This window comes from Salmo salar, chromosome 28, assembly GCF_965601325.2.
Source record: "Salmo salar chromosome 28, fSalSal1, whole genome shotgun sequence".
NCBI lineage: Eukaryota > Metazoa > Chordata > Actinopteri > Salmoniformes > Salmonidae > Salmo > Salmo salar.
This window is the reverse complement of record NC_138318.1, coordinates 16,048,848-16,073,937: the sequence shown is the minus strand read 5'-3', so window position 1 is coordinate 16,073,937 and position 25,090 is coordinate 16,048,848. Positions and strand designations below refer to the sequence as shown.

The window sequence follows — 25,090 nt, the reverse complement described above, 5'->3', positions numbered from 1 at the left end:
GTTTTTTGGTCTGTCTCACTCTACCTAACCTACATCTCAACCTACTATCTGTCTGTCTCCCATACCTATCCGTCTCCCTCTATCCCACTCTCTCCATGACTGTCTAGGTGTGGCAGCATACAGTACTCTCTGGTTCTCAGATAAGTGTTGATGTGACCGTAAGGAGCAATTCCCTGGCACTGGCTCTAGAAAAACCATAATACTCATGCGGGCAGAGAGGATTTCTATGGTTCTGAGTGTTCCAGCAGCCAGGGGCCAGTCTCCTCTCGGACGACACACCCCAACTGAAAAACCTGGACCGAAAAACATAGTCTGATCAATCTCAACAGGGTTTCTACAGACACACACTCAGTTTCATCCTCCAGATCTGTCACACCACAAGCCATTTCCACCCTATTTACCACAACAAAATGTAATTGACCTTCATTATGATTTATTACGGCACATTAAGTCTGATCTAATCATCCAATCTCCTGTTGCATAACTGTAGACCCCTCCCCTCATCTTATCATGACATCAGCGGCAGCCTCACTCTGTGGTTTCCCCACTGATCTAATTGAGGCTATCATGAAGGAGACATCTGACAGGCAGAAACAGCTTCAGAAAGTCAGTGAAACTGGTCAACTTAGGAGAGAATTAAGTTAAACCCTAAAGTGATATGTGGGAGATCAAGACAGGTCATTGTAAAGACTCATTGTAGGCCACGCTTTAGTGCAGGGGGTGATGCCACAATGTAGTAGTGTGTGAGTGAAGTCGTGTGTGTCACAAAGCAATTCATCACAATGTAAACTAAGAACTAAACAAAGACTTGGTAAAAAGAGGTCAATCAAACTCGTCCAAAACAATGGAATTGCCATGGAAACACATGGGGGAAAGATCCCGAGTCTCCTTATTTGCCCCCAGCAAAATTTGCCTACATTTAGGCTATTGTTTATATGTGTATTTCACACTGTTGATGTAAAAAATCTGAGTATAATATTGGTAGGTTGTCAACCCCAACATGTTCATGTCATCGTTACCAATCAAATGTATTACAGTAAAAAATGACTGACTACCACTACCGAATTCTGTATGCTAGCTACGCTAACCAGCTTATACAAACAGGAGTTAGCATTTAGCAGTCACTTCTTCTAAACCTGAAAAGGGAAAACATCTACATGTTATGCAGCGAAAATAGACAAATATATTCAAATCGGACTTAAGTAACCACATTGTTGGCCTGTTACAATACAGAAATCATGACCGATTTGACAAATATCCACTTTGTTAGATCACAATGCAATAGGGCCGGGTCGATACTAATCGTTAGTATCGTTAGACACTAGCTTTTTTGTTTCACCTGACTGCTGCTGCCTGATCTTTTGAAAACATCTATTGAAGAGTCACCTGAAGCTTGAGAGGAATGGTGTAAAGGAATGCAGTGTTGAGGCAGAGGCCTTGAAGTGGTGAGCTTTCTGGCGCCCAGAGCTGCTGAGGCATCACCCAAGTGGGTGCCATACATTGTGAAGAAGAAGTCCAGTAGCTACATGACTCACGCTGGTTCCCAGAGTAGCCCTCTTCATGATCGTCACCAGACTCTTCATCAACCATCTCCCTGATCAACCTTCCTCTGATCAAGCCATGAACTGTCCCTCTCCATCTTTGGAGGATGCATGCACTCAGACTTGGCCTCTATTGGTTGACCTAACTATAGCTAGGCTGCACATGATGGTGTATTGTTTGTTTGTTTTTTGCTTTTGAAGCGCTTTGAGACTGTTATAAAAAGAGCTATAGAAATGTTATAAAATATTATTCATGTTGTCATCCAAAGTCATATTTAAAAAATGTCCAAGCCATAGCACACAATATTTTACATACATCAAGCTTCGTGTTTTCTGTTTTGCAAAGGAAAAAAAATATTGCGATACTGGTATTATCCTTGCCCTACAATTCAATGCAAGTAAAGAACTAAATACTCGAGTGTGGATGATGTCATAATGCAGCAGTAGAACTCAGGGTCGTTCTATTTGAATTCAATCACTTCCTGAATGCATTCCTTTAGATTTGAACGAAACCTTGCATACATGTTTGCCTATGGTAGAAGTGTTCTGTAGTGCTGAGCAATTAACCAAACATTTTCTGTGAGTTCAATGCGCATTTTCTCACTGCAGTTTCTCTAGAGATAAATCAAATCACGCCCGAACTGTGCGATGTAGTAGGGAGTTGTAGTTTCCAACAGGCTAATAAATAAATAAATAAATAAATAAAAAAATATATATATATATATATATATACACACACACACACATACAGCGTGCACAATTGTTAGGCAAATTGTATTCCTCGGGATTAATTTTATTGTTGAACAAACACAACGCTCTCAGTCAATCCAAAATGTTATTGAACCTCAAACCTGAACGTTTAACAAAAGGAAAAGTGAGTTTTGTCTTTCTCAGGGAAATGTGTGCACAATTATTAGGCAACTATTAGTGTGCAGAATTATTAGGCAACTAAATTTAAAAAATAATTTCTCTCAACTCACTTGTTGATTCTCAATTTTTATAGTAAGTGTAACAGATAAGTAACACAAAATGACAATTATATAACATTTTTAGCCTTTCAAAAATATTCAGTGACCAATATAGCCACCCTTATTTTCAAGAAGTGCTATGAGTCTTCCATCCATGGAGTCTGTCAGTTTCTTGATCTCTTCACGATCAATTTTCGCTGAAGCAGCAACCACAGCCTCCCAAATGCTGTTCAAAGAGGTGTATTGTCTTCCCTCACTGTAAATCTCACGTTTGAGAAGGGCCCACAAGTTCTCAATAGGATTTAAGTCAGGTGAGGAAGGGGGCCAGGTCATTATTCAGGCATCTTTGAGGCCCTTGCTGGCTAGCCAAGCAGTGGAATACTTGGATGCATGTGATGGAGCATTGTCGTGCATAAAGATCATGGACTTCTAGAATGCTGAGGACTTCTTCCTGTACCACTGTTTGACGAAAGAATCTTCCAGAAACTGGCAGTAGGTTTGGGAGTTGAGTTTCAGTCCATCTTCAACCCGAAAAGGTCCAACTACCTCATCCTCAATGATAGCAGCCCATACCAGTACCCCTCCTTCACCTTGCTGGCACCTGACTCAAAGTGGTGCCCTGTGTCCATTACTGAGCCGGCCACGGGCCCATCCATTTGGTCCATCAAGAGTCACTTTCATTTCATCTGTCCATAAAACCTTTGAAAAATCTGTCTTCAGGTATTTCTTTGCCCAATCTTGACGCTTCAACTTGTGAATCTTATTCAGTGGTGGTCTTGTTTCAGTCTTCTTGACCTTGGCCATGTCTCTGAGCACTTGACACCTTTGTACTTCTGAACACTCCAGGTAGGTTGCAGTTCTGGAATACGGTGGCACTGGAGGATAATGGGTTGCTGGTAGTTTGACGTTTAATTCTTCTCAAGTCTTTCGCAGTTAATTTGCGCCTTTTCTTCCCCATGCGTTTTTTGCGCCCCAGTTGACTATTCGCAACAAAATGTTTGATTGTCCGGTGGTCACGCCTCAATAGTTTAGCTATTTAAAGAGTGTCACATCCGTCTGAAAGGCCTTTTACATTTTTGGCTTTTCAGAGTCAGTTAAATACATTTTTTGGCCCATTTTACCTGAGGTAATGAGGCTGCCTAATAATTATGCACACCTTGATATAAGGTGTTATTCACTTTCGCCACACCCTCCCTCATTACACTAATACATATCACCTGAAAATGATTAAATCCAATAAGCATTCAAGTTTATATGGTTTGGAGTTCGAAAATGTGAATAGAAATAATGATATGATCAGAATACTCACTTGCCTAATAATTGTGCACGCCTGTGTACATACAAACTTTTGACTGGTACTGTATATGGAAAAATAAGATAAAACATTTTGACCAATCAATGAACAGACGACTTTCGGTCAACCAAGATTTTTTTTTTTTAGTCGGGGACAGCCCTAGAATAAATGATGGTTAATAAGTGATAAGCAGTGAATGGGCAGTCACTACCATCGTGGGACTTTTCTTATTCTGTATTGTTACAGCATTCAACCCACATAATGGATTGTGCATTTAAATGTAAAAGAATATGGAAAATGGAAAACCGTTAGCATTTTTTTAAATACTCGAAACGACATCCAAAAGCACTAAACGTTCAGGTACTAGTAGTCAGAAAGGTCAGAAACGAGATAGCCGTGCTCCTATTTGACCCATATTCATCACTGAAAGAGAAACTGTTGAATGTTATTATTTCAAAGCTTACAAACATGGTTGTGAAAGTATTCTGATTTATTAATTTATTTAAAAATATTCACAAATGTTATAGCTTTAGAACCTATTTTAAATTATCTGAGGTGTTTGTGTTTTTACTAGCGCTCTCAGCTGTAAGGAGATTTTGTTTGGCGACTTTAGGTCTTGAGCATCATAACCCTGTATAGGCCACCAAAGCACTGCCGCACTTCATTTAATGATTTCTCTGAACTATTGTCCTTGAGAACTATACTGAACAAAAATATAAAACGCAACATGCACCAATAAAGACTTTACTCAGTTACAGTTCATAAAAGGAAATCAATAAATTCATTGGGCCCTAATCTATGGATTTCACATGACTGGAGCAAGGCCCAGCCAATCAGAATGAGTTTTTTTCCCCCACAAAAGGGCTTTATTAGACAGAAATACTCCTTATAACCCCCCGGACGTACTGTCAAATTCTCTAAAATGACGAAGGCAGCATATGCAGAGAAATTAACATTAAGTTATGTTGGATATTCCTGCAGTCAGCATGCCAATTGCATGCTCCCTTAAAACATCTGTGGCATTGTGTTGTGACAAAACTGCACATTTTAGTGGCCTTTTATTGTCCCCAGCACAAGGTGCACCTGTGTAATGATCATGCTGTTTAATCAGCTTCTTGATATGCCACACCTGTCAGGTGGATGGATTATCTTGGCAAAGGAGAAATGCTCACTAACAGGGATGTAAACAAATGTGAGCACAAAATTTGAGAGAAATAAGCTTTTTGTGCATATGGAACATTTCTGGGATTCTTTATTTCAGCTCATGAAACATAGGACCAACACTTTACATGTTGGGTTTAAATTGGGTAGAGGCGAAGGTCGATTCATGCGTCCTCCGAAACATGACCCGCCAAACCGTACTCCTTAACACCCACCCGCCAGCCGCACCAATGATAATAAATTTAAAAAATTACAACTAAAAACAAGAATAATACCTAGGTGTTAGTTTGGATTCTGAACTCGAATCACACATTAGGAATGTGACCAACATAGCTTTTTACTACCTGAGGAATATTGCCAAGGTGCGGCCGTTTTTCTCTCAGGCAGATACAGAGAGACTCATCCATGCTTTTATTACAAGCAGGCTTGACTACTGTAATGCTTTCCTGTCTAGTCTACCCAGGAACGCCATTGGTCAACTGCAAAACATACAGAATGCAGCAGCACAGGTACTGACCAAGACCAGACGGAGAGCACACGACACCGGTTTTAAGGTCTCTGCACTGGCTGCCTATGAGTTTTAGAATTCATTTTAAGATTCTTCTATTGGTTTTTAAATCAATCCACAATTGTGCACCTCAATACATGTCAGACATAAAGTTATGTACCCAGTAGGTCCCTCAGGTCCTCTGGCACTGGTCTTTTAACAATCCCAAAGCCTAGGACAAAGAGACATGGAGAGGCAGCCTTTAGTTATTATGCCCCCAGCCTCTGGAATAGCCTTCCAGAGAACCCGAGGGCCAAAACTGTGGACATATTAAAATAAATCTTTAAAAGAAAAACACCTTTTTAGCTTTGCTTTTCCTTAGGGTTCTTTCTAGTCGTTCAGTTTTTGTTATTTATCCTCTTATGTTTGTTGTGTAGTAAATATTTCAGTTTTTATTTGCATTGGGGTTTTTTTATATTTTTTTTTCCTGTGAAGCACACTGTGTTGCATTCCATGTCTGAAATGTGCTGTATAAATAAAGCTTGATTTGATTTGTGCCAGTCATCGGTTGAGATGTCGCATACTCTTGAATACAGGGTAGGCGTCATTTCAAGTCATAGAAATAGAATTTATAGAATGGACCTATCCCTTCAGAACACTGCAATTAAGCTGCTAAACCAATTAAACATACTTTTTATTAACTTTAACTTCCAAATACTTCCAGAAAGATGGCCACTTGTCCACCCACTGTCAAATGTCAACTTGAATGGGAATGTATATTCTGTTCCCGTGTGGCTCAGTTGGTAGAGCACGGCAGTTGTAACGGCAGGGTTGTGGGTTCGATCCCCACGGGGGACCAGTACAAGAAAATGTATGCACTGGATAAGAGCATCTGCTAAATGACTCAAATGTAAATATGACCTATATATTTCAATACGTTTCCTACAGAGGATAAATCATTTAATTTATAACAATGAATATGGAGTTGTCATAATAACAATGCATTATTAGAACATAAGTCACATTTTGGAGGTGAAGGCAATGTCACAATGTAGTTGATACAATCCTTGAGCAACCAAGTTGTCACAGGAGCAAAAATATCTTATATTTGATACCACCCAAACAACAATATCAGGTTTTCATATTATACATTACCACAAAAATAATAGTGACCTGGATAATCTGCAGATTGCAGGCATGCCAACATCTACCTGATGGTTGTTTTTTACTCCTTCCTAGCACCTCTCCTGTATGAGGGTGTTGAAACATGTAGTGCATTGTGCTGACATAATAGCATGGGGAGGGACAGTGAGTTCTCTGGCATTCCTCCCACTGCACGCCTACACTAGTCTATGCAGATGTGCTCTGAACACGTTCGCAAAGCAACACAGCAGGCAACCTCCCACCTGGCTGTAATGTGGGTTTTGCATCTTAGAAGTGAAAAACAGCTACACTTCATTGTTAGTAACCCCACTCATCTGTCATCAGCTTGTCACAGAGGACAAATGCTCAGTGATGATGTATGACATGATAAATCTATAAGTTACAGTCATCAATGGAAGGTAATGGAGATCTAGCTAAGCTATATTGTGACAACAACAAGAGATGAGTGATGGACTGGATGTTGAACGGGAAATGTGAATTTACCCGTTCCGCTAAATCCTTGAAAACAAATGGGATGGTTTTTCCATTTCAGCACACAGCTAGGAAGAGTGCTGAAAGAGAAGGGAAAGAGATTGTCATTAGTCCAAGCACATTGCTACAAATTGGCCTAGCAACTATTCATCAATCATTGTATGCAAACTCACCATGGCATGATGCAGATCATTCATGACATGAATACAAACTAGCGAACTATTTAGGTAGCTATGCATGTAGCTCTATGGTGCAACATGATGAAGAGATAATCTCGTTTGGCCCAATAGCTGTTAACATGTCGATATCAAGGGCAATGTGTATGATTAGATAGCCAAATCCACAGTTAGCGTAATAGCTAACCACAGATGTCACGACAGCTGTCATTGGCTCATATGGCTGATAGCTTACGTTACACAATACCCTTTGACAACAATACAGTATCTACCCAGCAAACATGACCCCATGTGAGTATTTGGTGGGCACGGGCTAACCCACAACAAGCCCAACACGGGCTAGCCCACAACAAGCCCAACATGGCTTTCCCACACTAGTCCAACAAAGGTTAGCCCACACCAAGCCCAGCTTCTTCATAAATGTAAAGGTGGGGGCTCATTAGAATAGTTAGTGGCGTGGTTTGCAAATATGTTAAAGTGAAAAAAATGAGTGTTTGGAACTTTAAAGACAATTATCTAGGAATCATATTTTTTCAGATAGAACCTTATAGTTCTATGGTTATTTTTGTGCAATCTTACTAGTGAATTTAAAAAGAAAAAAATACCTTGTACATTGTCAATGACGAATACTGTAAAACAATATATATTTATAAGTGCATGAGACATGACAACTAAGTTTCTCTGGTAATGATATATATATATATATCATTACCAGAGAAACTTAGTTGTCATATATATATATATATATGATAACGACAACATTGTTGTCTTTCTGATACAATGTAACAGGCAGCCGATCCAAAAGGGTGGGCTTATTTCAGGAAAAGTGAGGGCTGCCCTTGGGGCCAATGTGGAGCCTTTGAGCAAAGGCGCATCCTACATGGGTTTAACCCGCATTGGGACCACATCCTGCCAATGTGGGCACATTTTCTAGGCAAAGTGAGGGCTACCCTCACCCCCACACTGAGCCAATGTCTTTGGGGCAAATGTGGAGCCGATGATCAGAAGGCACATCGGCCCAATGTGGGAAGCCTACATGTGGCCAATATTTTTGCCCGCATTGGGCCCATATTGTCATTGTGCCAATGTGGACAAATTGGCTCGGTATCTAGGCTAGTTAACTACGCAGTGGGAGCTCACCTGAAAATTGTCCAACGCAGAACTATTGAATAACGAAATCCAATACCTCCACAACAGCGAAGAGAAAAGGGGTTTAAGCGAATCTATCAACAGTAAAACTAGACAAGTCCACCTCCCCGGCTACAAACAGCTAACGTTAGCTACAAGAAATAGCTAGCTTAGCATCTGATGCTAGCAGCTACCTGTCAGTCTAGTCACGCGGTGGTAATATCGAAGTATCTTGCTCTATATCGTGATGTTAAAGATTGAGAAAACGCATTAATTCATTAGTTACTTATCACTGTCGCTATTATTGTTGTTAACGAGGTTAAAAGCCTTCGGCTTTAGTGGTGCACCACTTCCGACTCACAACGGAAACTTTGACCGGAAAACCCTCCTCTCAGTCAGAAAGGCAAATCGTTACTGCCATATAGCAACAACTTGATGACCAGTATCAAATATATACTCACATCTAACCACACGACTGAATGAGATGTCAACTGCTTTGGGAATAATGTAGCTATGGCATAGATGTTTTTCCAGTCTTGCCTTGAATTGAAGAGAAGTTGAATCATGGCAATAAACTCTTTCTGTGTTGTGGGCTTGTGGAGTGAAATGCATGGTCTGTGGCGCCACCTACGGGTTATTTCTGATCCCTTTCCAAAACTCAGGCCTGACAGTCATCGGAAGTTCGACATCGAATAGATTAGATGATGGGTGAGTTTTAGCAAGCATATGGAGTTGCATAACCATCACTTAAGAATATCTGACTTTTAAGAAAGTGCTCATCATTATGATCAGATTATTGTACATGTCTTATATGATCTTTCACTGATTAAAGTGAAACTGGAAACACATCTCCCTCACTAGCTTTAAGCACCAGTTGACAGAGCAGCTCACAGATTACTGCACCTGTACATAGCCCATCTATAATTTAGCCCAAACAACTACCTCTTCCCCTACTGTATTTATTTATTTATTTTGCTCCTTTGCACCCCATTATTTCTATTTCTACTTTGCACTTTCTTCCACTGCAAATCTACCATTCCAGTGTTTTACTTGCTATATTGTATTTACTTCGCCACCATGGCCTTTTTTTTGCCTTTACCTCCCTTATTTCACCTCATTTGCTCACATTGTATATAGACTTATTTTTCTACTGTATTATTGACTGTATGTTTGTTTTACTCCATGTGTAACTCTGTGTTGTTGTATGTGTCGAACTGCTTTGCTTTATCTTGGCCAGGTCGCAATTGTAAATGAGAACTTGTTCTCAACTTGCCTACCTGGTTAAATAAAGGTGAAATAATTTTTGGGCCCGAACAATAATACAAGTATGTAAAACTGTCTAATAAACATTCTGCAGTGAAGTGCATGAGACGCACACACTACATAATACATTGTGAAACTGTGATCTGATGAATTCTTTTAAGATGCATCCTTTCCATTTTTATGAACCTGATTTTATTTGGTAAATTGTGTGTGTGTGTATATATACAGAGCTCCAGAAGATGGCTGCAGAGGTGTTTGGGATGGAGGCAGCTCTCAGGGCTTCTGAGTGGTGCAGTGGTCTAAGGCACTGTATCTCAGTGCAAGAGGTATCACTGCAATCCCTGGTTTGAATCCAGGCTGCATCACCTCTGGATGTGATTGGGAGTCCCATAGGGTGGCGCACAATTGGCCCAGCGTCGTCTGGGTCTGGCCGGGGTAGGCCGTCATTGTGAATAAGAATTTGTTCTTAACTGCCTAGTTAAATAAAGGTTAAATAACAAAAATAAACATCCCCTCTGGAACCATGGTAAACCTCATAACCAGCGACAGCCCGCCCAAATATATATATATATATATATATATATACATACATACATACATACAAAACATTAAGAACACTGGCTCTTTCCATGACAGACTGACCAGGTGAATCCAGGTGAAAGCTATGATCCCTTATTGATGTCACTTGTTTTTTATTTAACCAGGCTCTTGTTAAATCCACTTCAATCAGTGTATATGAAGTGGAGGAGACAGGTTAAAGACGGATTTTTAAGCCTTGAGACAATTGAGACATGGATTGTGTACGTGTGCTATTCAGAGAGTGAATGGGCAAGACATACAATGTAAGTGCCTTTGAACGGGGTATGGTAGTAGGTGCCAGGCACACCGGTTTGTGTCAAGAACTGCAACTGTGCTGGGTTTTTCACGCTCAATAGTTTCCTGTGTGTATCAAGAATGGTCCACGGAATGCCACCGTGGGCGCATAGGCCGTGCGAACATTGCTTGGATTGTATTTCTAGCTCTTTGCTATGAAGGGGAACTGCCCCAATGAAATCACAGGATTTCATAGCATAAAATATAACGGCACAAAGTAAATGGACCATCCTGGGGCGCTCAAATGTGCATCCGTTCAGTCAGAACTTCTGGGTCTGCTCTAGTCTCCCACCCAAGACTCTCGCACCAGACGACTTACTTCTGCACGTGAGACTAGCTCTATCAGGTACAGATGGCGCTAAAGCAAAAAGCAAATTGTAATGAACTTGTAAATAAATTTTCATAACAGGCATGGGAGCCTGGGACCTGATAAACCAGACAACTACATCCAACAAGAGTGGAAAGACAGAGGGATACACTAGCTAGAACCTGCTCATTGCGGATCTGGTAGGACAAAAAAGCATGGCCAATTTGATTGTTTCCCCCATGTTGTTCATCAGGTTCTACTGTAGGTGACAGGGCGACATGTTGTGTGGACTAAAAGCATAAAACCAGGTCTATCACAAAGCATGATCAAATTAAATTAGCCAGCTACATTTTGAGAAACATTAAGAAATAGTTTGGTAGATTTTTTGGGGTATGTTTCTCAAAATTAGCTAGTTAGCTCCCATGCCAATTTCAGGTCTTTCTAAACTAATATCTGACTAACTCAGAAATATGAAGTAATTATATTTCAGAATGAAAGTTAACTGGCTAGTGCATCATGCTTTGTGACATTAGGTTAGCTAGCTATCCCCAGCTAGATCATGTGTTTTCACTTATTGCATCTGCATGCTTGTTGCGTTCTCTCTGGTGTGTTTGTGACTTGAGCTGGCAGCTCGTTCTAAATAGTATAATGTAATCTGTTCAAAACAGTGGCAGCATGTGCAACAGTGGTTATTCTTTTTTTTTGTACTTTTTACCCCTTTTCGTGATATCCAATTGGTAGTTACAGTCTTGTCCCATCGCTGCAACTCCCGTACGGACTCTTCCGAAACATGACCCCACCAAGCCGCACTGCTTCTTGTCACACTGCTCGCTTAACCCGGAAGCCAGCTGCACCAATGTGTCAGAGGAAACACCATACAGCTGGCAACCGAAGTCAGTGTGCAAGGAGTCGCTAGAGAGCGATGGGACAAGGACATCACGGCACCACCAACGGTTAGCGCAGTCCAAACTCCCTGACAAAGAGAAAGTTCTACTCCTAGATGTACCCATGTCATATCACCTGGCCAGACATTTGGCCCAGCAGCGGCCCACCTCCTCCAAGTGTCTAATGAGGACAGAGAAGCACAGATGGAGCTTCAACGCCTCATTGCAAAGCATAGAATGCATCAGCCAGCAAACCATTACTCCTGTCCCAGGGCCCCAACTGGGAAGCCAAGAAATCAGGCCCAGACTCACGCTGTACCTGCTCAGGAGTGGAGGAACAGACACTCAGCCCTACCGAAGAGGTGGAGCGCAGCATCGCCCAAGAGACAGAGGTGTATCATATGCAGGCCGGGTCCCCACAGCATGCAGAGCCTTGGTCCTGATGGGACCGACTCTCTAGCACAATGGTCACCAACCTTTCCTGGGTCAAGTTCACTTCCTGAGTCAAAACGCAAGCCAAGATCTACCACTCGGATAAATTAAAAAAACACTTGACTTAAACTTCAGCCTATGCAACATGAACCTATTAAAAACAGCTGTAGCAATGACGTTTGTGCAGTAGGCTATAGTCCCAATACATTATCACTGCATATTGGCATTGCTTGAATTGCCCTGCCAATGTTGTTCTTCTCAGACCATTTTGAAATTATATTTCCAAATTTGATGTACATGATCAAACTGGTAATAGATCATTTGCACAGCAGAGTGAGCATGATCATTTTACTGGACTGATGGCCTGCATCTAATGGTCAGTCTGAGGGGGAGGAAGGGAGGGAGGGAGCAGCGGTGAGGCTGCCTCTCAACCGACTCACCGTCCCTCCTCTCTCCCTCCCTCCCTCCCTCAGTCTTCCAGCTGATGGTGAAACTTAAGTCGCACTATATTATTTCTGCCTCATGCATGAATTCATGTTATTCCTATGACCATAAAAAGTAAAATATTCCTCAATATTAAAAAAGCTAACAACATCACAAGCTTATCGAAACACTTTGCTACTCATTCATTGCAGCTGCAGTGCTGCTTGTAGTGTCAATGGAAGTAGGGAGAACACACATTTTATGGCTTATAAAAGTGTTGAACAAAGTGTTGATAGTGCTGAATAACAACTTAAAAATGAACTTACTCATAAAAACAGCAGCTCTTTGCTGTATTCGTTGAGTCTCTCTAGTCATCGTTTTAAACGTTTTGAAATCTAACAGTATAAACTTTGCTGTGCTCTTATTTTACAGCCTATGGCTCGAGGAAACTGCAATGATCTGAGCTATCTGATTGGCCAGCGGTATGCCTATAGGTGCACTTGATTTACCCTCTGGGCCTGCCAGGTAGGAGTTCTACGTTCAGACACATGTAGTTGTTCAAAATGAGAACACTTTGCCTTCCCGGCGCTATGGCTGCTGAATCAAGTGCACATACCACCAACAGTACGAAACAAATGAAATGAAAAATGGTAATAAAGCTTTATTGTTGTTTTTTTTTTAAATAAATGTTTGGTGATCGACTAGGAATGCCTTGGAGATCGACCAGTCAATCGCAATGGTGCCGGAGAGGATGGCTGACATTTTATTGGCTCTTAAAAAGGAGCCGCCACTTTTTTTCAATTTTCACCTAAAATTCATTACCCAAATCTAACTGCCTGTAGTTCAGTCCCTGAAGCAAGCATATTCTTGGTACCATTTGAAAGGAATCACTTTGAAGTTTGTGGAAATGTGAAAGGAATGTAGGAGAATATAACACAATAGATCTGGTAAAAGATAATACAAAGAAAAAAAACACCCGTTCTTTTTATTTTATTTGTACCATCATTTTTAAAATGCAAGAGAAAGGCCATAATGTATTATTCCAGCCCAGCTGCAATTTAGATTTTGGCCACCAGATGGCAGCAGTGTATGTGCAAAGGTTTAGGCTGATCCAATGAACCATTGCATTTCTGTTCAAAATGTTGTATCAAGACTGCCCAAATGTGTCTAATTTGTTTATTAATAACTTTTCATGTTCAAAATTGTGCCCTCTCCTCAAAACAATAGCATGGTATTCTTACACTGTAATAGCTACTGTAAATTGGACAGTGCAGTTAGATTAACAAGAGTTTAAGCTTTCTGCCAATATCAGACATGTCTATGTCCTGGGAAATGTTCTTGTTACTTACAACCTAATGCTAATCGCATTAGCCTACGTTAGCTCAACCGTCCCGTGGACGGGACACCGATCCGAAGAAGTTTTAACCAACCGTGCTATTTTGTTTGTTTTCTCACATTGTTTGTAACTTATTTTGTACATAATGTTGCTGCTACCATCTCTTATAACCGAAAAGAGCTTCTGGACATCAGAACAACGATTACTCACCTTGAATAATTTTTCATTAATGAGTCGGACAGGAGGGATTAATTCCAGACACCCGAACAGGCCCTCATCCCCGTCATTCACAGGAGAAAGAGACTTGAGATTTCACGGAAGGAGATTGGGGTGCCTTGGGAGGATCAGGAGACGAGTGGCTAATCTGCCTTTGACATCCGTACTGTTAGACAATGTACAATCATTGGAAAATAAATGGGCCGAACTAAAAGCACGTATATCCTACCAACAGGACATTAAAAACTGTAATATCTTATGTTTCACCGAGTCATAGCTGAACAACGACATTAATAACATACAGCTGGCAGGTTATGCACTGTATCGGCAGAATAGAACAGCAGCCTCTGATAAGACAAGGGGTGGCGGTCTATGTATATTTGTAAACAACAGCTGGTGCACGATATCTAAGGAAGTCTCAAGGTTTTTCTCGCCTGAGGTAGTGTGGTCTACAGCTTATCATGAGATACTCTTTCTACCTAGAGAGTTTATCTGTATTTTTCGTAGCTGTCTACATACCACCACAGACCGATACTGGCATTAAGACCGCACTCAATGAGCTGTAAACATAAGCAAACAGGAAAACGCTCATCCAGAGGCGGCGCTCCTAGTGGCCAGGGACTTTAATGCAGGGAAACCTAATTTCTATCAGCATGTTAAATGTGCAACCAGAGGGGAAAAACAATTCTAGACCACCTCTACTCCACACACACAGACTCGTACAAAGCTCTCCCCCGCCCTCCATTTGGCAATCTGACCATAATACTATCCTCCTGATTCCTGCTTATAAGCAAAAACTTGGTCAATAAAATTGGTCAGATGAAGGAGATGCTAAACTACAGGACTGTTTTGCTAGCACAGACTGGAATATGTTCCGGGATTCTTCCGATGGCATTGAGGAGTACACCACATCAGTCGCTGGCTTTATCAATAAGTTCATCGATGACGTCATCCCCACAGTGACTGTACGTACATAACCCAACCAGAAGCCATGGATTACAGGCAAAATCCACACTGAGCTAAAGGGTAGAGCTGCCGCTTTCAAGGAGTGGGACTCTAACCCGGAAACTTATAACAAATCCTGCTATGCCCTCCAACGAACCAACAAACAGGCAAAGCTTCAATACAGGACTAAGATCGAATCGTACTACACCGGCTCCGAAGCTCGTCGGATGTGACAGGGCTTGCAAACTATTACAGACTACAAAGAGAAGCACAGCTGAGAGCGGCCCAGTGACACAAGCCTACCAGACGAGCTAAATAACTTATATGCTCGCTTCGAGGCAACTAACACTGAAACATGCATGAGAGCATCAGCTGTTCCGGACGAATGTGCGATCACGCTCTCCGCAGCTGATGTGAGTAAGATCTTTAAACAGGTCAACATTCACAAGGCTGCAGGGCCAGATGGATTACCAGGACGTGTACTGCGAGCAGTACATGTCTTCACTGACATTTTCAACCTCTCCCTGTCTGAGTCTGTAATACCAACATGTTTCAAGCAGACCACCATAGTCCCTGTGCCCAAGAACAAGAAGGTAACCTGCCTAAATGACTACCGACCCGTATTACTCACGTCTGTAGCCATGAAATGCTTTGAAAGGTTGGTCATGGCTGACATCAACACCATTATCCCAGAAACCCTAGATCCACTCCAATTTGCATACCGCCCAAACAGATCCACAGATGATGCAATCTCATTTGCACTCCACACTGCCCTTTCACACCTGGACAAAAGGAACACCTATGTGAGAATGCTATTCATTGACTACAGCTCAGCGTTCAACACCATAGTGCCCTCAAAGCTCATCACTAAGCTAAGGACCCGGGGACTAAACACCTCCCTCTGCAACTGGATCCTGGACTTCCTGACGGGCTGCCCCCAGGTCGTAAGGGTAGGTAACAACACATCCGCCATGCTGATCCTCAACACGGGGGCCCCTCAGGTGTGCGTGCTCCTGTGCTCCCTGTTCACTCGTGACTGCACAGCCAGGCACGACTCCAACACCATCATTAAATTTGCCGATGACACAACAGTGGTAGGCCTGATCCCCGACAAGACAGCCTATAGGGAGGAGGTCAGAGACCTGAACGTGTGGTGCAAGGACAACAACCTCTCCCTCAACGTGATCAAGACAAAGGAGATGATTGTGGACTACAGGAGAAGGAGGACTGAGCAGGTTGAAAGCTTCAAGTTCCTTGGCGTCCACATCACCAACAAACTATCATGGCCCAAGCACATCAAGACAGTAGAAGAGGGCACGACAAAACCTACTCCCCCAAAGCAGACTGAAAAGCTTTGGCATGGGTCCTCAGATCGTCAAAAGGTTCTACAGCTGCACCATCGAGAGCATCCTGATGGGTTGCATCACTGCCTGGTATGGCAACTGCTCGGCCTCCGACCACAAGGCACTACAGAGGGTAGTGCGCACGGCCCAGTACATCACCGGGGCCAAGCTTCCTGCCATCCAGCCCCTCTATACCAGGCGATGTCAGAGGAAGGCCCTAAAAATAATCAAAGACTCCAGCCACCCTAGTCATAGACTGTTCCCTCGGCTACCGCACGGCTAGCGGTAAGTCTAGATCCAAGAGGCTTCTAAACAGCTTCTACCCCCAAGTCATAAGACTCCTGAACATCTAATCTCCCCATAGATTTTGTGGTGACCTATTGTCCCCACAAGTGACAAAACACTAAGCCAATCACGGCGCAACAAGAGAACATTACAAACCCCTACGCTCAGTATTTTCCGCTGGCTGCCCCACCACAACATAAAGCACTGAGCTAGGCTGAAACACTTGCATTTTGCAGCTGCCTAACTCAAGAAAGCAAAAAAGAGACCAAGTTTGTATGTGGCTTTATTAACTCAATAATTTTTTTTAAATGTATTGTTTGCAAACTGATATGTGACACGTATTAATGCCAAAATAACATGAAAAACAGCCATTTAGCAAAAACATTCTGACCCACCTGCCCTGAATGACGGGTCGCCACTGAACGGGAGTAGGTGTCACACCCACTTGGGAGAAGCATTTTTCGCGAGGCTGAGTACGAGAGGAGGCGTTCAACCTTACCAGACAGATAAAATAGTCCGAAGCGAAAAACTTGTTGAAAAACAGCTGTAAAGTTGACTTGAGTTTCGATATTCGCTAGACATTCGGGCCATCAAAAATCTATAGCTCGTGAACGATTTCCTGAGATGTGGATATTCTTCACCACCATTCTTCCACGACAAAATCCATAATTTTGTGTTTTGTTGATGGTGATGGAAAAGTCTGTCTCATGCGCCGCTCGAGAATCTCCCATAACTGTTCGATTGGGTTGTGATCTGTTGAATGAGACGTCTCAGTTATTAGGGATTTCATGGCAAATTGAGGTAACATTTACATTTTAGTCATTTAGCAGACGCTCTTATCCAGAGCGATTTACAGTTAGTGCATTTATCTTAAGATAGCTAGGTGGGCCAACCACATATCTCAGTCACAGTTAGTACATTTTTCCTCAATAAAGTGCAATCGGCAAAGTCTGAAGGGGGGGTTAGTGCGAGTGTTAGTTCACGAAAGGCAATTTTAAATATATATATATATACATATATATATATATACACATGCAACAATTGCCTGCGATAATTGGATTGTGTAACTTGCATCTAGCAATCCATAAAAGCAGATCGAAGCAATTCAACCATTCTTGAAAGTCAGAACAAGGATCCTGCCAAGAAACATTATTTTTATAGTTGAAAAACAATTTATCAGGCAGTAGGAATTTAGAATTAAATGTTGAGTTTCATAGTTACGTGATGACATCACGTTCCCCGCACACCTTATTCGGCAGTCATCATTTATTTGAAAAACAGTCTCCAGCATAATTTGTCGCAATAAAGAAAGTTTGACCAAATAGAAATCCACCTGTCGAATGGATAAAAATGTATCTCTGCCGTTTCTATTACACACGTCCAAAGATTTTTTTGCGACATTGCTTTTGTCAAATAAACCTGGGTCAATGGATAACTGTCTAGTGACACATCCATCCCCAAGCGGGAGCTTTAAACTTTTTTTGATTTTTTATGGCGCATGTCTTTAAAGTGCACACAGAAAACACATGGTTGTAATGTGTGTGTCAGCTGGCTGGTGCCCACTCCACCACAGTGACTAACCTACCTGACGGGACCTTTGACCTGGATCAGCTGGTCTAAGATTCGCCATGGTTACCCCTACGCCCACTCAAGTCTGGTGTGTGTGTGTGTTAACACACAACATACTGTACAGGGAGGAGGCCGCGTGCTGCCTCTACCCTTCTTCCAGGAGGTGAGTGTGTTTGTGTGAGTATCCCTCATGTAAATGCTTGAGAGTCTTGCAGACCAGTATGGATATGTAACTTTTGTTTTTGTGTGTTTCTCCCTCAGGTAAAGGTGTTAGCAGACAGGTATGGTCTGGCTGTACACAGACGGAGCAAGAATGATGAATGTGTAACATTGGTGATTCCCCTTGCCACTTTATTGTTAAGCCAATGGGGTTTTGGTTTTATTTTTGTCTTGCCTTCACCTACTCAACATGGCATCTTATTGGCTGGTTTGCGTGGCTTGCTTACGAGGGAGGATTTTGCAGTTAGAATCGTCCCACTGAACAAGCACCAAACCAGCGGTAAGTTGTTGGTTGCAAAGCACTGTACGTCAAAAGTGATTTTTATACTCCCAAGTGATGATTTAAATGTACAATTTATATCAATTTATTTGTAAATGTTATTCGAACATCACACATAAGATGCAGCGGTTTTTGGTGAATATTTGTTGTGCATTTTGTTGTAGAGAATTCCAGCTAATGCTAGCTAGCAACTTACTGTGTCTGGTGGGGGGTGGGGGGTGGGGGGGGGGGGGTGTATATTTTGCACAGTGCGTGAGTGCAGAGTTGGATGGTGAGCCGTGCAGGACGTGCAATTTTGTGCTGTTTTTATCAGAATAAAGCTCCATGACTGGTGTTACAAGTTGGAGTTCGTGTCGATGATTGATTGTACACAACGCAAGAAGAGTACTGTTACAAATGCAGCCATTGCCCAGAAAGTCGCCCCATCTACAAAACACACACACCGTCAGCATCTGTCTGTCCAAGGTGAGAACACACAAACACACCATCAGCTGGACTCATGTGTTTGTGATAGATACTGTGTGTGTGTTGCAGGGACTGGGTGCTCCAGTGGGCACCATGCTGGCTGCCCCTCAAGACTATATCTCCAGGGCGGTGCGTTGTTGTAAATCCATAGGCAGAGGGCTGCGCCATGTGGGCATACTGTCAGCTGCTGGCAAGCTGGCATTGGAGGACATGGTCAACATGCTGGAGACCGTGTGGCACCTGGGCATCTCCCTGGAGGACACACAGCTGACCCTCCAAAAGCTGCAGCACTCTCATAAGAGGCTCAGGGCCCAATAAAACCTGGGGCTCACATATACAGTTGAAGTCGGAAGTTTACATACACTTTGGTTGGAGTCATTAAAACTTGTTTTTCAACCGCTCCACAAATTTCTGGTTAACAAACTATAGTTTTGGCAAGTTGGTTAGGACATCTTTGTGCATGACACAAGTCATTTTTCCAACAATTGTTTACAGACAGATTATTTCACTTATAATTCACAATATCACAATTCCATTGGGTCAGAAGTTTACATACACTAAGGTGACTGCCTTTAAACAGCTTGGAAAATTACAGAAAATTATGTCATGGCTTTGGAAGCTTCTGATAAGCTATTTGACATAATTTGAGTCAATTGGAGGATGTATTGTGGATGTATTTTAAGGCATACATTCAAATTCAGTGTCTCTTTGCTTGACATCATGGGAAAATCAAAAGAAATCAGCCAAGACCTCAGAAAACAAAATTGTTGACCTCCACAAGTCTGGTTCATCCTTGGGAGCAATTTCCAAACGTTCATCTGTACAAACAATAGTACACACGTATAAACACCATGGGACCACGCAGCCGTCATACCGCTCAGGAAGGAGACGCGTTCTGTCTCCTAGAGATGAATGTACTTTGGTGCGAAAAGTGCAAATCATCCCAGAACAACAGCAAAGGACTTTGTGAAGATGCTGGAGGAAACAGGCACAAAACTATCTATATCAACAGTAAAACGAGTCCTACATCGACATAACCTGAAAGGCCGCACAGCAAGGAAGAAGCCACTGCTCTAAAACCGCCATAAAAAAGCCAGACTACGGTTTGCAACTGCACATTGGGACAAAGATCGTACTTTTTGGAGAAATGTCCTCTGGTCTGATGAAACAAAAATAGAACTGTTTGGCCATAATGACCATCGTTATGTTTGGAGGAAAAAGGGGGAGGCTTGCAAGCTGAAGAACACCATCCCAACCGTGAAGCACGGGGGTGGCAGCAGCATGTTGTGGGGTGCTTTGCTGCAGGAGGGACTGGTGCACTTCACAAAATAGATGGCATCATGAAAATGATGTGGATATATTGAAGCAACATCTCAAGACATCAGTCAGGAAGTTAAAGCTTGGTTGCAAATGGGTCTTCCAAATGGACAATGACCCCAAGCATACTTCCAAAGTTGTGGCAAAATGGCTTAAGGACAACAAAGTCAAGGTATTGGAGTGGCCATCACAAAGCCCTGACCTCAATCCTATAGAAAATGTGTGGGCAGAACTGAAAAAGCGTGTTTGAGCAAGGATGCCTACAAACCTGATTCAGTTCCATCAGCTCTGTCAGGAGGAATGGGCCAAAATTCACCCAACTTATTGTGGGAAGCTTGTGGAAGGCTACCTGAAACGTTTGACCCAAGTTAAACAATTTAAAGGCAATGCTACCAAATACTAATTAAGTGTATGTAAACTTCTGACCCACTGGGAATGTGATGAAAAACATTACATCTGAAATAAATCATTCTCTCTGCTATTATTCTGACATTTCACATTCTTAAAATAAAGTGGTGATCCTAACTGACCTAAGACAGGGAATTTTTACTAGGATTAAAATTTCAGGAATTGTGAAAAACTGTGTTTAAATGTATTTGACTAAGGTGTATGTAAACTTCTGACTTCAACTGTAGATGTGACCCAGCCATGGCAAGCTGCAGGTTGGGCACCCATGATCATGGATCTCTTGTTTAGAGGGATTCACTGGAAGCCCTTTGAGACAAATTTAAATACCACAAAATAATGTTCCAGATAGAGACTTATTTCTAAGCATTCTAACTAATAAATGATGGAATTGTCAACAATGCCCTTAAGTGGACTCTTCTTTGTAATGACTATGCAACACCACAAGATGGCAGTAAAGGTCTGTCATGGCTATTGTAGTTTACCACTAGTCACCAGTCTATGCAACAGACATGTTTTATAGTTCACCTGAATTACCAAGGTTTTCTAACTCGTAATTAGGGCTGTCAAAGTTCAAATCAAATTGTATTTGTCACATGGGCCGAATACAACAGGTGGTAGACCTTACCATGAAGTGCTTACTTACAAGACCTTAACCAACAATGCAATTCAAGAAATAATTAAGACAATATTTACTAAATAAACTAAAGTTTTAAAAAAACGTATCAAAAAGTAACGAGACTGTATACAATAACGAGGCTATTTACAGGGGGTACCGGTACCGAGTCATCTCTGTATACCCGTCGCAAGACCCACTGGTTGATGCTTATTTATAAAACCCGCTTTGGCCTCACTATCTGAGATATTTACTGCAGTCCTCATCCTCCACATACAACACCCGTTCTGCCAGTCACATTCTCCCCAGAGCACACACATCCCTGGGTCGCTCGTCTTTTCAGTTCGCTGCAGCTAGTGACTGGAACGAGCTGCAACAAACACTCAAACTGGACAGTTTTTATCTCAATCTCTTCATTCAAAGACTCAATCATGAACACCTTTACTGACAGTTGTGGCTGCTTTCCGTGATGTATTGTTGTCTCTACCTTCTTTCTGCTGTCTGTGCCCAATAAATGTTTGTACCATGTTTTGTGCTGCTACCATGTTGTGTTGTTACCATGCTGTGTTGTCTTAGGTCTCTCTTTATGTAGTGTTGTCTCTCTTGTCGTGATGCGTTTTGTCCTATAAAAAATATAGATTTTTAATCCCCGTCCCCGCAGGAGGCCTTTTGGTTGGCCGTCATTGTAAATAAGAATTTGTTCTTAACTGACTTGCCTAGTTAAATAAAGGTTCAATTAAAAAAAATGTGCAGGGGTACAGGTTATTTGAGGTCATTTCTACATGTCGGTAGGGGTAAAGTGACTATGCTTAGATAATAAACAGAGAGTAGCAGCAGTGTAAAAACAAATGGACAGGGGCAGGCTATGACTTGGGTGACTGGAGTCTTTGACAATCTTTTGGGTCTTACTCCGACCCCGCCTAGTATATAGGTCCTGGATGGCAGGAAGCTTGACCCCAGTGATGTACTGGACCGTACGCACTACCATCTGTAGCGCCTTATGGTCGGATGCCGAGCAGTTGCAATACCAGGTGGTGATGCAACCAAACTTTTTGAGGATCTGGGGACCCATGCCGAATCTTTAAAGTCTCCTGAGGGGGAAAAGGTGTTGTCGTGCCCTCTTCACAACTGTCTTGATGTGTTTGGACCATGTTAGTTTGTTGGTGATGTGGACACCAAGGAACTTGAAACTCTCAACCTGCTCCACTACAGCCCCGTCGATGGTAATGGGGCCTGTTCAGCCCTCCTTTTCCTGTAGTCCACGATCGGCTCCTTTGTCTTGCACACATTGAGGGAAAGGTTGTTTTTCCTGGCACCACACTGCCCGGTCTCAGCCTATAGGGACGAGGTCAGTCTCGTCGTTGTCGGTGATAAGGCCTACCGCTGTTGTGTCGTCAGGAAACTTAATGATGATGTTGGAGTCGTGCTTGGCTACGCAGTCATGGGTGAACAGGGAGTACAGGAGGGGACTAAGTACACACCCCTGAAGGGCCACAGTGTTGAGCATTAGCGTGGCATATGGGTTGTTGCCTACCCTTACCACCTTGGGGCGCCCCATCAGGAAGTCCAGGATTCAGTTGCAGAGGGAAGTGTTTAGTTCCAGGGTCCTTAGCTTAGTGATGAGCTTTGAGGGCATTATGGTGTGGGACGCTGATCTGTAGTCAATTTTAGTGCACTCATTTGTTTTAATCGTATTGTCTGAAAGCGTTCAAAATACACTGAAAGCATCCAAAATACATAAGTGATGAAAACAACAATGCGATGTCAAAACAAGTTGATATTTGGATGTGTGTGCTTTATCAAGGTGTGCTTTATCAATTTAGACGTCAATATTCTTCTAATGCTTTTTGTATAAAAAATATAAACAAATGTACAGTTCAATTTGAGAAAATGAAAAAATGATTAATCACAACAAACCCTGCAACTAACTCTTAATTTTTTGTCTATTGTTTGACAGCTTGGTTATGAACGCAGCATTAGTGAGCCACGTGGTGAAAGTCAAAATTAAAAACAACTGTTAGTGTTAAAAATGGATCTCAAGTAAGTAGCCACAGATGAAAGGGGTTGTTATCACAATATTTACCTGAAGTTCTCTTCTCTAAGGTTATCTACATTTCAAAAGCCTGCAATGCATGATTCTGCACCTAGAACTTTCTAGCCCAAGTCTAGCTACAGTAGTTAGCCCCATGAAAGGGTGAGTCCCTGGCGGCAACTAGTTAGCAATCTTCCAGCGAAGCAAACCTACCACCACTGGTGTTATGGACGTCTCCGTCTGTTGTGTTGGTAAGGTAAGGTCACAATTAAAATCTTATTACTTTTGGAACACCATACGAAATTTTGTATATGTTCAAATCCGTTTCTTGACTCTAGAAGTCTTCGGAAGGTAGCGTGGCCGAGTGGTCTAAGGCGCTGGATTTAGGCTCCAGTCATTTCGATGGCGTGGGTTCGAATCCCACCGCTGCCAAATTATTTTGATTAAACGTTAGGTCTTAATTATCTCTACACTACACAGAACAATGTATTAGGAGTAGGGCTGAAGATGGAAGGTGGTAATTTACCTGGATAACATAATTTACGGAAGTTAAATCAGAATCACCTTTATTCGCCAGATACATTTGCATGTAAAGAAATGTGACTGTGAAATGGTGCTGCCACAATAAAAAAGAACATGCACACAATATACAGAATATAGAGACAGGATATATAGACGCAGAATTTACACAATCCACAAACAGTATGTACACAATGAACACCAAGCAAAAAACTACAGACTACACTATAAACTACAATATGAATTGGGCATGTATAGATGTACTAATAAAGAAATGTACAGGATGATGTGCAAATTGTTCACCTAATACCTTTTTGGCACTATTGGTTAGAGCCTGTAAGTAAGCATTTCACTGTAAGGTCTACTACACCTGTTGTATTCAGCGCACGTGACAAATAAACTTTGATTTGATTTGAAATTTCAATAATCCGCGTGTGTGTGTGACTTTGTGTGACCTTGTGTGTAAGAGATGGGTGCCTTTTTAGAAGTGTAACTTGGTCCCAAAAAACGTTTGATTTCCCCTAATTTTAACATTCTGTCATAAAGAGCACGTTCCACTTCATAAAAAAACATGTTTACCCGTCTCAAGAGATTACTTTTTTTTTTTTAAATACTATAGTAAGTGCCTGTTAAGTGAGAAATAAAGTCACAGGGTTGAATGTAACAGGGTTGACGATATCATCTTAAATCGGCCATGAATCCGCTGGTGACGTGGGAATGGAAGCTTGTTGTGTCCAACAGGGAGGGGCAATTGAATGCAAGCTTCACAAAAAATAAATACATGTTATATCATTTCTAGCCTGTCTATGGATAAGAGGGTCGACTTGTTATGCTTGACCCTCTCAGTTTCCCACCACAAAACACCAGAAAATGGCCAAATAGAGTAGAACCAGCTGACCTGATATAAAGAATGATAGTAAAAAGCTTTTGAGTACCTTAAATAAAATTTTGGGCAAAAAGGCAAACTCAGC

At 41.9% G+C, this 25,090-nt stretch overlaps 1 protein-coding gene and 1 non-coding gene across 3 annotated transcripts in view; one reads left to right on the top strand and one right to left on the bottom strand.

The window, feature by feature from the left end:
* Nucleotides 1-8,988, bottom strand: part of LOC106589524 (myocardin-related transcription factor A) — a 52,761-nt gene extending 43,773 nt beyond the window's left edge. The window contains exons 1-2 of one of the 2 annotated variants that reach the window (XM_045710328.2): nucleotides 8,852-8,988; nucleotides 7,099-7,166 (exon numbers count right to left, since the gene is read on the bottom strand). The gene's annotated coding sequence lies outside the window, so the exon portion shown is untranslated. Of the gene's footprint in view, nucleotides 1-7,098; nucleotides 7,167-8,402; nucleotides 8,773-8,851 lie in introns of those variants that run through there. The other variant, XM_045710327.2, reaches the window with a different exon arrangement.
* Nucleotides 8,989-23,950: 14,962 nt separating this feature from the next.
* Nucleotides 23,951-24,032, top strand: trnal-uag (transfer RNA leucine (anticodon UAG)). The gene has a single exon. It is a non-coding gene; the product is annotated as a tRNA-Leu (tRNA).
* The last annotated feature ends 1,058 nt before the right edge of the window (nucleotides 24,033-25,090 follow it).